The sequence below is a fragment of the Taudactylus pleione genome, unplaced genomic scaffold, assembly GCF_031769625.1.
Source record: "Taudactylus pleione unplaced genomic scaffold, aTauple2 ptg000201l, whole genome shotgun sequence".
In the NCBI taxonomy this organism is placed as follows: Eukaryota; Metazoa; Chordata; class Amphibia; order Anura; family Myobatrachidae; genus Taudactylus; species Taudactylus pleione.
In genome coordinates, this window is record NW_028284603.1 from 37,590,693 (window position 1) to 37,605,832 (window position 15,140).

The 15,140-nt window shown below is 39.1% G+C and overlaps 1 long non-coding RNA gene across 1 annotated transcript in view; it reads left to right on the forward strand.

Annotated features, from left to right (window-relative positions):
• The first annotated feature begins 540 nt into the window (after nucleotides 1–540).
• Nucleotides 541–15,140, forward strand: part of LOC148518310 (uncharacterized) — a 68,394-nt gene continuing 53,794 nt past the window's right edge. The window contains exon 1 of the long non-coding RNA XR_015878992.1: nucleotides 541–627. This is a non-coding gene — a long non-coding RNA (uncharacterized LOC148518310). The remainder of the gene's footprint in view (nucleotides 628–15,140) is intronic.

Consider the following 15,140-nt stretch of genomic DNA (forward strand, 5'->3'; position numbering starts at 1 on the left):
AACCGGTCGTTTTAAACTACTTAGCGTCTCTCACTTCACTGATCCTAACAGATAACATGTAGTTCTGTCCCCCAATACATAGAAAAGGATGTCATTGCCTTGTCAGTCTTGTAACACCCAGTCACCCGGTGGCTTTTCCATAGCTCCTCTCATTGCACTAGTTATCTCCAAACTGCCACCCAGGGCTCCAGTGCTGCAGCTCTGTACTGGCGCAGGTTGGGAGGGTGACAGGATATACCACTACATTCATTTTCCAAGTGCTTGCTAGTCTAAGCATCCGTGATCTGTGAATAAACACAGACAGTAAACAATATTTTTTAGATCCAAATTCCAGGAGGGTAAACTTTCAGCAATACGTCACTCTTCAGCAAATTTACATAGATATCTTTCTCTTCTGACACTTTTTATTTATTCATGTTCATTAGGTTTAGCTGAGTTTTATAAAAGCTGATCAATATCTTGGTAAAATATTCATTGTCTTTTCTAAACTAGAAGGCAGCCGAAATCTTTGCTTTGTGCTAATGTCAACAGAGGCAGACTGGGCTGAAATAAATGCAGGGAGACGACACAACGCCAAGCAGCTGAAGGTCTCCTCTTGTAGAGCTGTCACCATCAACTAGGCAGCAGGTAGGGAGATCTTTCCCCCATTCAAACCTTTGGACTGATATACATTCTAGATCCCATCACAGAAGATTTTTTCATTTAAGCGCCCACTAAGCAAACTGCAAGTTTTCTATTTTAATATCTATGAAAAAATATTTAACTAAGAACTCTAGGAACAAACCATTAACTATTTCGGAATTTGTTTATTTTAATTTTTTTTTTAATAACATATAACACTATATTTAATATATTATTATTAATTATATTATAACTATTAAATAATAATAATAATAATAATAACAATAATAATAATAATTAATCAGCTATTATTATTTTTAGATCTATTATAACATGGACCATGTCGTAGATTTTTAGGGGAAAAAAAATTAGACACTAATCAGTAAGTTGTCTTGTTTTTTTTTATAAAATACTTGACATGTAGCTTTAGCCAAAAGAGAACCTTAGTTGTACATATGTAGGTAGAACAGGTTAATTTGAAACGTACTTTATTGCTCTTCAGCACTCACACCACTGGACTAATATGTACGTAGAATAGGATTTCTGTAGACATGCGAACTATGTAAACTGAAATAAATGTATTGTTTGGAACTGGCAGGCCGGTGTAAAGCAGCTGATCATCATTGGTGACATATGGGATAATTCTACAAGATAGATGCATGCAAATTAATGACAAAAGTATGATTTTTTAAAGATCATTGAGTCCTTCTACAGAAAAGTGCAATATAAATAAAAAAAATATATTATTAGTAGTAATAAAAATAAACACTATAGAAGAGAGAATTGAAAACTTAATTGCTTCTAAATACAAAACCCAACACACTGCACATGCATAAAGATATATGACTGTGTCTATAAACAAATCCTAATAATTAGGATTTGTTGATATGTTTATATATATATATATATATATATATATATATATATATATATGGGGTATTGTATACCGGCGCTCAAATCCACGTACAAACAACTTGCCCAGGTTCCCCTCCAGTAATAACACATATACAGCAGAAAAAAATGGATTTATTTGGATTACTGCGGAGACAAGGAGTGCCATCCATTCTTGTGCTATATATATATATATATATATATATATTTGATATATATAATATATATTTGATATATATATATATATATATATATATATATATATGCATGAAGAAAGACAGAAATATACTTTTTTGCACCTCTCATACAGCATTTTAAATTTAATCGATATTATATTTTCTGTTTCCCTTAAGACCTGCTTTGTCTCCTGTCCCTGACCAGTATGACAAGTTATATTTCCAGTACAAGATAGAATTTGTACAAGACACACAGAAAGGCTAATCGTTTATAAATAATTAATATCCTCCCATTTCACTAGTAATGCGGGTCCTCGGATTTGTCAATTACTTGTCCTTAAATGAGTGTATACCCACGTACTTCATTTCCAATCCTTTGATAGAGGAATAACCCCAGTAGAGGCCACTCCAAGCTGCCTGAGATGGGAATGGCCTTTTGATAACTCAGGTTCAAAAATAGGGGCTTTCTTAATGTAATGGTACTTTTGAAAGAAAGTCTGGCCTGTAGGAGATGTAATCTTTAAAATGACCAATTTAAACTCGTGATCTGTATCATTTGGTTGCTTATAGGAAATACTACATTGTCTTCTATTCATAGAGAGGGAGATAGTTCTTTTTCAGTGACCCAATCCTAGATTGCCCAGAAATGGCCTTACAAGGTATCCAGGACATTTCATAAGTCTCACATTGTATGTTGTTATAAAGTATTATGTGTGTGTATGTTACCCAAATTACTTTCCTACAGTATTGGAAACTTGTAATCCCACCAGATAATTTTCAAAGACCCCTTTATGTCTTTAGAGCAGACTTTAATTGATTATGCAAAAAACAAATGTGTTTTTTTTTTGTCAGGCAAAGTAATACCTTCAAACGCTGAATTAATTTAGATTCATCTAATTCACAGAGGATTTGTGCATACAGATAATTTGCAGCTCCTTTACTTCTGAGAATGGGTTGGCCTTCTCCTCCCTATCTCAAACTGGATAGCAATGTGCAAGGTTACTCTTATCAATCAAAGGCGAGAAGGCACTTCTTAAGCGAGGAAAGCAGCCAGATCTCACACAAAAAGGTTTAAGATGTCAGCTGAGCCAGAAATGCCTTTGGTTAGGTCTCAGGCTGGAGCTATTCCGTTGTTATGGCAACAGGAGCAGCCATGGGCTTTACTACAGCTTGTTGATCCTTCTCACTTTAGTAACTTGATTTAATTACATCTCCTAGGTTTGCAAATGAAAGTACATAGGACCGACCAATACTCTCCATTTAAAAAATAACAATAAAAATAATATTATATCTGATGGACTATGATTATCTCCTCCCACGTTCGTTTTCTCTCTCTCTCTCTCTCTCTCTCTCTCTCTCTCTCTCTCTCTCTCTCTCTCTCTCTCTCTCTCTCTCTCTCTCTCTCTCTCTCTTTCCCACTTTCTCTCCCTCTTCCCACCACTCGTTCCTCTGTTTACTGTCTCTCTCACTAATTTCCTCCCACTCCTTTTATCATACTCTTTAAATCACTCTCTCTCCCTCCCACTCTCTCTCTCGCTCTCTCTCTCTCTCTCTCTCTCTCTCTCTCTCTCTCTCTCTCTCTCTCTCTCTCTCTCTCTCTCTCCCCCCTCTCTCTTCCTCCCCCCTCTCTCTCCCTCTCCCCCCTCTCTCTCCCCCCACACACACAAACTGTTTTCCTACTTTCTGTCCTCCTTCTCTCTCCCTCCCCTCTCTCTCTCTTCCTCCCTCTCTCTCTTTTCCCCTCTCTCGCTCTCTCCCTCCCACCCCTACACATTTCCTACTTTCTGTCCTCCTTCTCTCTCCCTCCCCTCTCTCTCTCTCTTCCTCCATCTCTCTTCCCCCCCTTTCCCACCCTCTCTTGCTCTCTCTCTCCCTCCCCCCCACACACTTTTCCTACTTTCTGTCCTCATTCTCTCTCTCTCTCTCTCTCTCTCTCTCTCTCTCTCTCTCTCTCTCTCTCTCTCCCTGCCCTCTCCCTCTCTCTCTTCTTCCCTCTCTCTCTCTTCCCCTCCACTCTCTGTATTTTGTCCTTTTCCTCTTTATGTCTAGTTTGTGTCCTTATTGTATAGGATCTTCATAGAATTGCTACTAGTTAGACAAGAGGGAAATGTAATGAAATGTTTGCTTAGGAAAGTTCTGGGCACCAGGACAAGTAACCGGCAGAGTGATGTCCGTCCTGGTGCCAGGGTGAGGGGAGGCCGCTGCAGTAAGCTAAGTATTAGGCATCTTTCTAGCATACACCTGTCTGTGTGGTTTTTAGCTCTGCGAGTTATGTAAGGAAAGGGGGATCAGTAGAGGAGATTCCCCTGCTGAAATATCGGATTAGGAATATTCAAGAAGAATAGGAGATAAACCAGGGTAGTTTGAACTGTCCTCCCATGCAATAAGCTAACATAGAATTACAGCTTGTAAAGTAGGTCTCCATCAGTATCCCGGGAGACACATCTACTTGGGTGTTCCAGCTTCCTAGCATCAGCTGTAATTAGTCTTCTTACCAACTCTTACAGACCCATCAACACGTGCACTATGGTGTTTAACCCTTCATTTGCCATGGGGGGATATAGCTGCAGCAACACAGTGAAATATTTTATGCAAATGAATGACAATTAAAATACGTACAGAACACGCACTTTAAAATCATTTCAGTTATTTACACTAGCTCCCTAAAATAAGCATATTAATAAGACTACAGCATTATACAAGGAGATTAATAAATTGCCAATGCAACATTACAACTTGTTTAATTTTAAAGGTATTTTATTTATGCAAAAGGAATTTTCTTAATTTGCAATATGACTTTAGTTTGTTATTCTTTCAGAGGCCTCCATTGTTTACCGGGTCTTTATGCTATTATTTTGCCTCTATTTATTACTGTTTAGCGCTTCTCAGTTATGATGCGTCCAGGCATATATGGTGCCTGAACACACATGATAAAAAGCCTTCTAATGCTGGTTTATAGATGTGTTATCTCCTCCTGAATGGTAGAACAAGGACAAAACAAATGCCAAACATTAGTGCCTGATTTATTAAAGGTAAAATCACGTTTATCCAACATTAGACATTTTTTTAAATACCCCCCTCCCCATGTAATGTATCCACGATTACTTACACAGGATCCAGAATATACAATATTTTAATTGTGATTATTGAATGTTGCAGTGATCTATCTATCTATTTATCTATCTATCTATCTATCTATCTATCTATCTATCTATCTATCTATCTATCTATCTATCTCTAGGTTGTAAATGTATCTAGTTATGGTGTATAAATGTTCATTATCAAGTAGAGAATGAGGTACAGCAAGTAAGGGTTAATTGTGTCAATTGTTTCCTACTTTAATTGTTGCAATGTACTGTTCTAATCCATGTTGAATCCCAGGACTGTCCTCTACAGTACTGTCTATCACTTGGTGGTGTGTACTGTCCAACAATTTCTACGTTTCAATACATTTTACAGTTGAACCACCTAGCTAATAGTACATTTATGCAATTCCAACCTATGAAGACAGTTTATGGGAAAGGAGTATATATATTATTATTATCATTTATTTATATGGCCCCACAAGTGTTCCGCAGTGCCTTACAAATATATGTAAACAAATAGGTGACCAGCGAGCGACTATAACACCCAAATTAGCAAAAGAGCATAAGCAACCAAATGTTAGGTGCCCTAGTGGGGAGAAAGAAGTAGATGAAAGTAAAGTAAGGATAAGCACAAGAGGGTAAAGGGCCCTGCACATAAGAGCTTACATTCTAAAATATAGACAGATAGACAGACAAATAGATAGATAGATAGATATATAGATAGATAGAAACAAGTATATCAGATCTGGGGTGCATGTGGTATGTGACCACCTTGTTTAAATAGAAATCACAGAGGCTCTGCACTCACCATAATAAAGCATGGGGATTTAGGCCACATTTTCATACAAACATTTAAGCTTGCAGCCCACCGTAAAGGAGCCCTAATTTTCTTCAAGTTCTACCCTATCACTCAGAATTATAAACATGGCAATTGTTATTACATTAGCATTAAACTTAAGATATGCTTCCTGGTTTGAAGCTCACCTACACCCAGGCTTTTAAAGGTAGGACCTCCACCAAGCATATCAGCCAATAAACGCCTACAGTAGGAAAGCACCAACAAAATTGGTTTAAATGAGCTAACATCGAGATGCATGACAATATGTAATCACAAAAAGGTTATATATATATATATATATATATATACATACATATATATATATATATATAAATATATATATATATATATATATATATGTACAGTATATATGTACCCTAAAACATATATAACAATTTGCTAGTAATAAAGCAGAGAATTTTAACAGTATCTTCATAATGTAATAAACAGTGTGAATTACAAGGCATACAGAAAATGTAGGCTTTACCTGAATAACAAGGATTTATAGCAGTAAATGAGCTTGGATTTACAGAAGGTGCATGATGTCAAGGCAGTTTGGTCAAAAGACTAGAATTCCCAATTTATCAATCCATGTGTGATTATCTTAAAATAATGCACCCCTCTAACTTAAAAATGGTGGTGGGTCATATCTCAGTAATATGGTGCAATTACAAAGAAATATACTACAATTGTTATAGTAACTAATATAACTGTGGTACAGCTTGATTTCAAAACTATTCTTTGTTAGTAACATACAATGTCTCATACACACACACATACTGTATATATATATATATATATATATATATATATATATATTTGCACACACACACACATGCACCTGTCAATCATATTACTAACAAAACAAGATATAGAGTTTAAGGAATCTGCTACTTAATATTCTTATAAGCAGGACCAGTAAACAATTTAAACATCCCATGTATAACTACCCAGATTGCTGGGCCTTCAGTTAAGCGATTTTGCAATCCTCGTTATATATATATATATATATATATATATATATATATATTTATTTATTTAAAATTCTTGTCTGTAAAACAGATGGAAAGCATATGCTGTTATTATCCATCAAAAAAATCTAATTGCTTAAAAAAAAAAATCCCAAGGATTTCAAATAAATCTCAAGTGGCACACACCACAATTAAAAGCTTACTTGCGATAATGCAGGAAAAGTAATTAACCTTGGCCAGTTTTTGTGACTCCTTTTACTTCAGTGTTGATTAATTTAAATTTGCATTTACAATGGAATCCCTTCATTTAGGATCATAATTGCAATGACAAATTACATGAGCATATGTTAAAACCATAGGTCAGGATAGGTAAATAAATAAATACATAAATACATAAATAAATACATATTTGATTTTTTCTTGCTTACTGAATCATGGAAATTGTGAAATCTAGTATGCAAAATAAAAATGAATGGTCCATTATGTTAGAAATATGTTAGAAACATGTTTGTTTATGAGATAAACAATAGGGGTAATTTTTGTAAGTTTTGTAAGTTTTATTTATGAAAATGGTCCTTTTCCCGACATACCATTTATAGTCAAATAGTATAATAGTAATGTAGACTCTCTAACAGTCCCTATAGATCTTTTTTGTTTATTTGCTTATAAGGTGCATGTTCAGTTCTAAGTATTTTGCATGTTGTATGCAGCATTTTTCTTGGCACATTAGCTTTAATAAATATCCCCAATGCCTACCTATAATTATAAGGTTATTATTAGTAATTGAACTGGAAAAGTACATCTTTTAGATTGATTTACTAGCGCTACATAAATTCCCTGAAGCGTCTCATGTTGATGACTGACTCTGAGAGGTTCAACAGTCAATTTAGGAAAAAAAACATTGGCAGATGATGAAGGCTGTCTACATGAAACGTTCATAGACCCATACACTCTGCCCCATAAGTGTAGACACGCTATGTACATAAACAAAATAAATGGATTTTTGGACTTTCTACATGACCCTACATCATTCCCATTAGGAAATAAATTAATAAAAAGAAACACATACATTAAATTAGTTATTAGTATTTAATTTAAAAATATCTAAACCCATGTAGAAATGTAATAGATAAAAATTGTATAAGCTTAACGGAAGTAAGAGAAACATTTTAGAAAATTTAGAGGCTTTGCAAATTTCAGTTTCACATATAGTAAATCAATTTGCAAAGCTTACTTTGAATTTTTTTGTAACAATTCATAATAAAATTATTTTTGAAAATGTGTTGTCCTTTAGAAATATTTATTTTTTATAAAAATGTAAATAGTTTGAGAAATGTACATTCTGAAAATCTATTTGCCATTGACATATGTTGCTTGTGATCGTCTAGCATAACTTCTATATTCTAGTTGTAAAAACTATATATATATATATACTTTTAGTCATAAAGAATTAAAATTAAAATCAGTGATAAAAGAAATCTAACAAAGTCATAGGGTTTTGAAATTAATGCATGCAATACACTAAGTAATATTAGTAAGGATATACCAAACATGCATATGGAATAATAATCCACTCTCTCTATTATTGTCTTCCATTATTTTAAGATGCCCAATAATGTACTGTGCCATTATGTACTGCTTTGTGAAATCTTCCAAGATGTGGTATTTAAAATTCAGTTTTAAAGAAACTATTTCGGTCATGTTCTCTTCAGTCAACTGCTGCTTTATTACTAGTGGATTAGCCTTTTGTTAGTGGAGAATATAGTTTCAGGGATTCACTGCAATCATCTCTGGTGGTGACCTGTTAAAAATAAATAAAAGAAATTGCTTTGCAGACTCATTGCAATTGAACCTCTTAATTATATGTAAGTGAAACAAATGAAGGGTGAACTTCTGAAATTTATATATCCTGTCCATAGGCAATTAAACTTAATTAAATATTCTAAGCAGTTATGTTTAAATAGGGGACGTGTACATTAGTTTTTATTACTAGGATCCAGCTAATAGAAAAAAAATGTTTAATATAAATTTTCTCAGGAATTCTAAAGGAGATATCCACCTTCATAAAATGTCACTTTACTAGAGCATGCTGTTTTTCTAATGGAAACACCTAACTTGGTGCTCCAGTTTTGCACATGCAATAACATCCCTTTGCTCTTCATGTAATAGCTGTCTTATAGAGTTTTTCCTCCACTGCCTGACTGAAATGACAAAAGACAGAAAAGAAGCCATTACAGTCAAGACGACCTAGTCACCCATTTAGCTTGACACATTTTGCACATCAAACATATGCATATTCTGTAGCAAAAATTCCCATATATTTTGAGCAGGGAGGCTAATCCCGAAATTGGGATCAACGGGATCCCAGGAGTTTGGCCTAAAGTTTCAGGGATTTGAATCCCAGGATTGGAGAATCGGGATTAGTGAGCATAGTTTTTTTTTTGCGCTGTTTAGTATTTGTTCTTATGTCGGGTGGTGCTGAGTGCCTGCAGCACTCGCTCAAATGCTACCAGGCTGTCCGGTTGTGCGCAATGCGACATGATGTCAGAGGTCACGTTGCGCAGCCCCGCACTGGCCCACCCCTTCAGCAGTGCCCACCCGTCCCATTAAACAACTCAATCCCGGGTGTCCTGGGAATCCTGGGATTGAGCATATTTCAATCCCGAATCCCAGAATTGAAAAAAAGACCTGGGTTTGGCCTCCCTAATCTTGAGATATAAAACCGCAGTATTGCTGTATCAGGCGTATGAGAAGTGTACAACTGGTAAATGTATGCCTAACAATAATATAGGAACAGAGTATAACAGTATTATCAGTAAATGAGCATTACCATATTAGTATACAATATAATAATTAGGGGTGTGCACCGGCCACTTTTCGTGTTTTGTGTTTTGGTTTTGGATCTGGATCTTTCTTCGTGTTTTGGATCTGGATTGGTTTTGCCAAAACCACCCTTCCGTGTTTTGGGTTCTGGGTTTTGTGTTTTGGATCTGTATTTTTTTGAAAAAAAGCATAAAAACAGCTAAAATCACAGAATTTGTAGGTTTTTCTGCTCCTATGCTATTATTAACCTCAATAACCTTAATTTCCACTCATTTCCAGTCTATTCTGAATACCTCACACCTCACAATAGTGTTTTTATGTCCAAAAGGTTGCACCGAGGTAGCTGGATGACTATGCTAAGCGACACGAGTGGGCGGCACAAACACGTGACCCATCTAGGCGTGAAACTGCAGTGGCAGACAGGATGGCATTGAAAAACTAGGCCCCAAACTGTACATAATGCAAAGAAAAAAAAGAGGTGCAAGATGGAATTGTCCTTGGGCCCTCCCACCCACCCTTATGTTGTATAAACAGGACATGCACACTTTAACAAACCAATCATTTCAGCGCCAGGGTCTGCCACACAACTGTGGCTGAAATGATTGGTTCGTTTGGGCCCCCACAAAACAAGCTGGCAATTAATCTGTCCCTGCACAAACTGGCTCTACGGAGGCAAGAAGTCGTCCTCATCCTCCTCATCCACAGATTCCTCACCCTCTTCAGTGTTATGTACATCCTCATCCTCACAGAGTATTAATTCGTCCCTGCTGGAACCACAGGTCCCTCTGTACGTTCTGGAGGCTGGTCTCCCTGGAAGAGTTGATCATTCATTTTATGAACATCATCTTCTCCACATTTTGTGGAAGCAACCTCCTACGCCTTTCGCTAACAAGGTTCCCGGCTGCACTAAACACTCTTTCGGAGTACACACTGGAGGGGGGGCAACTCAGGTAAAATAGAGCCAGTTTGTACAGGGACCTCCAAATTGCTTCTTTTTCCTGCCAGTACAGGTACGGACTGTCTGACATGCCTACTTGGATGCTGTCACCGATGTAATCCTTTAACAGACAGACGCACGCTTGTCGCTGCTGCTTTGAGGATTCAAGTGCGGCTACAGCCCACACAATTCACAAAGACAGAAAAAAAAAGAATATTTTTATTGTTTGTGGAGCACACTTTGAGGGTTACACAACCCTCTAACAGACAGATGCACGCTTGTCGCTGCTGCTTTGAGGATGCAAGTGCGGCTACAGCCCACACAATTCACAAAGACAGAAAAAAGAAGAAGAATATTTTTATTCTTTGTGTAGCACACTTTGAGGGTGTCACCACCCTTTAACAGACAGACGCACGCTTGTCGCTGCTGCTTTAAGGATGCAGGTGCGGCTACAGCCCACACATTTCACAAAGACCGAAAAAAAAAGAACAATATTTTAATTGTTTGTGTAGCACACTTTGAGGGTGTCACCACCCTTTAACAGACAGACGCACGCTTGTCGCTGCTGCTTTAAGGATGCAGGTGCGGCTACAGCCCACACAATTCACAAAGACAGAAAAAAGAAGAATATTTTTATTGTTTGTGTAGCACACTTTGAGGGTGTCACCACCCTTTAACAGACAGACGCACGCTTGTCGCTGCTGCTTTGAGGATGCAAGTGCGGCTACATCGCACACAAGTCACAAACACATAAAAAAAATAGTTTTTTATTTTTTGGAGCACTTTGAGAGTTACACCACCCTTTAACAGACAGACGCACGCTTGTCGCTGCTGCTTTAAGGATGCAGGTGCGGCTACAGCCCACACATTTCACAAAGACCGAAAAAAAAGAACAATATTTTAATTGTTTGTGTAGAACACTTTGAGGGTGTCACCACCCTTTAACAGACAGACGCACGCTTGTCGCTGCTGCTTTAAGGATGCAGGTGCGGCTACAGCCCACACAATTCACATAGACAGATAAAAGAAGAAGAATATTTTTATTGTTTGTGTAGCACACTTTGAGGGTGTCACAACCCTTTAACAGACAGATGCACGCTTGTCGCTGCTGCTTTAAGGATGCAGGTGCGGCTACAGCCCACACATTTCACAAAGACCGAAAAAAAAAGAACAATATTTTAATTGTTTGTGTAGCACACTTTGAGGGTGTCACCACCCTTTAACAGACAGACGCACGCTTGTCGCAGCTGCTTTAAGGATGCAGGTGCGGCTACAGCCCACACAATTCACAAAGACAGAAAAAAGAACAATATTTTAATTGTTTGTGTAGCACACTTTGAGGGTGTCACCACCCTTTAACAGACAGACGCACGCTTGTCGCTGCTGCTTTAAGGATGCAGGTGCAGCTACAGCCCACACAATTCACAAAGACAGAAAAAAGAAGAATATTTTTATTGTTTGTGTAGCACACTTTGAGGGTGTCACCACCCTTTAACAGACAGACGCACGCTTGTCGCTGCTGCTTTGAGGATGCAAGTGCGGCTACATCGCACACAAGTCACAAACACATTAAAAAAATAGTTTTTTATTTTTTGGAGCACTTCGTGAGTTACACCACCCTTTAACAGACAGACGCACGCTTGTCGCTGCTGCTTTAAGGATGCAGGTGCGGCTACAGCCCACACAATTCACAAAGACAGAAAAAAGAAGAAGAATATTTTTATTGTTTGTGTAGCACACTTTGAGGGTGTCACCACCCTTTAACAGACAGACGCACGCTTGTCGCTGCTGCTTTGAGGATGCAAGTGTGGCTACATCGCACACAAGTCACAAACACATTAAAATTTTTTTTTTGATTTTTTGGAGCACTTTGAGAGTTACAACACCCTTTAACAGACAGACGCACGCTTGTCGCTGCTGCTTTGAGGATGCAAGTGCGGCTACAGCCCACACAATTCACAAAGACAGAAAAAAAAGAACAATATTTTAATTGTTTGTGTAGCACACTTTGAGGGTGTCACCACCCTTTAACAGACAGACGCATGCTTGTCGCTGCTGCTTTAAGGATGCAGGTGCGGCTACAGCCCACACATTTCACAAAGACAGAAAAAAAAAGAACAATATTTTAATTGTTTGTGTAGCACACTTTGAGGGTGTCACCACCCTTTAACAGACAGACGCACGCTTGTCGCTGCTGCTTTGAGGATGCAGGTGGAATCTAGACGGGATTTGGAACCGAGGACACACTACCTACATCAATTGTCTAAATCCCACTGCACTAATGTCGGATACCGGACGCACGTCTAACACCAACATAGCAGTCAAGGCCTCAGTTATACGTTTTGCTTCAGGAAGACTGCTGTCGTACTTCATCCTCATCGCTAGGGACTGTTGGAGGGTCAATTGTTTAGTAAAAGTAGTGATGTTCCTACTTCCTCTCTGGGATGATGAACAACTCCCAGCAGCAGCAACAGCACTAGTAGGAAGTGGTTCTTGATCTTTCCCTATTTTATTTTTATCAGAGAAAGTTTGGTCCTCCATTTACGTTATATTGATATATATATACGTGCGGCTAAAGCGCACACAAACACAGAAAATATTTTTTTATTTTTGCTGGAGAGTAGTGCACTTTGTGGGTTACACCACCCTTTACGAAATGAGCCAGCCGGCTCTTTACTTATGGGACACAGGCGCACGCTTGGCGCTGCTCCTTTGTTGATGCACGTGCAGCCACAGTGCACACAAGTCACAAACACAGAAAATATATATTTTTTTTGGTTTGGAGTGTACTTTGGGGGTTACAGAACCCTTTAACGGTCAAGCCAGCCGGCCCTTTACTTATGACACAGGCGCACGCTTGGCACTACTTTGTTGATGCACGTGCGGCTACTGCGCACACAATTCACAAACACAGAAAATAATTTTTTTTTTGGTTTGGACTGGAGTGTACTTTCGGGGGTTACAGCACCCTTTAACGGTCAAGCCAGCCGGCCCTTTACTTATGACACAGGCGCACACTTGGCACTACTTTGTTGATGCACGTGCGGCTACTGCGCACACAATTCACAAACACAGAAAATAATTTTTTTTCGGTTTGGACTGGAGTGTACTTTGGGGGTTACAGCACCCTTTAACGGTCAAGCCAGCCGGCCCTTTACTTATGACACAGGCGCACGCTTGGCACTACTTTGTTGATGCACGTGCGGCTACTGCGCACACAATTCACAAACACAGAAAACAATTTTTTTTTTGGTTTGGACTGGAGTGTACTTTTGGGGGTTACAGCACCCTTTAACGGTCAAGCCAGCCGGCCCTTTACTTATGACACAGGCGCACGCTTGGCACTACTTTGTTGATGCACGTGCGGCTACTGCGCACACAATTCACAAACACAGAAAATAAAATTTTTTTTGGTTTGGACTGGAGTGTACTTTGGATGTTACAGCACCCTTTAACGGTCAAGCCAGCTGGCCCTTTACTTATGACACAGGCGCACGCTTGGCACTACTTTGTTGATGCACATGCGGCTACTGCGCACACAATTCACAAACACAGAAAATAATTTTTTTTTGGTTTGGACTGGAGTGTACTTTGGGGGTTACAGCACCCTTTAACGGTCAAGCCAGCTGGCCCTTTACTTATGACACAGGCGCACGCTTGGCACTACTTTGTTGATGCACATGCGGCTACTGCGCACACAATTCACAAACACAGAAAATAATTTTTTTTTTGGTTTGGACTGGAGTGTACTTTGGGGGTTACAGCACCCTTTAACGGTCAAGCCAGCCGGCCCTTTACTTATGACACAGGTGCACGCTTGGCACTACTTTGTTGATGCACGTGCGGCTACTGCGCACACAATTCACAAACACAGAAAATAATTTTTTTTTTGGTTTGGACTGGAGTGTACTTTCGGGGGTTACAGCACCCTTAACGGTCAAGCCAGCCGGCCCTTTACTTATGACACAGGCGCACGCTTGGCACTACTTTGTTGATGCACGTGCGGCTACTGCGCACACAATTCACAAACACAGAAAATAATTTTTTTTTGGTTTGGACTGGAGTGTACTTTCGGGGGTTACAGCACCCTTTAACGGTCAAGCCAGCCAGCCCTTTACTTATGACACAGGCGCACGCTTGGCACTACTTTGTTGATGCACGTGCGGCTACTGCGCACATAATTCACAAACACAGAAAATAATTTTTTTTTTGGTTTGGACTGGAGTGTACTTTCGGGGGTTACAGCACCCTTAACGGTCAAGCCAGCCGGCCCTTTACTTATGACACAGGCGCACGCTTGGCACTACTTTGTTGATGCACGTGCGGCTACTGCGCACACAATTCACAAACACAGAAAATAATTTTTTTTTTGGTTTGGACTGGAGTGTACTTTCGGGGGTTACAGCACCCTTAACGGTCAAGCCAGCCGGCCCTTTACTTATGACACAGGCGCACGCTTGGCACTACTTTGTTGATGCACGTGCGGCTACTGCGCACACAATTCACAAACACAGAAAATAATTTTTTTTTGGTTTGGACTGGAGTGTACTTTCGGGGGTTACAGCACCCTTTAACGGTCAAGCCAGCCGGCCCTTTACTTATGACACAGGCGCACGCTTGGCACTACTTTGTTGATGCACGTGCGGCTACTGCGCACACAATTCACAAACACAGAAAATATATTATTTTTTTAGCACTTGGCGGGAGCACCCCTGATGGACAGAGCACCCCCTGGACAACACTACAGCACCTCTTTAGGACTGGGACACTGCACAGGACTTTGGAGTGGACACAGCC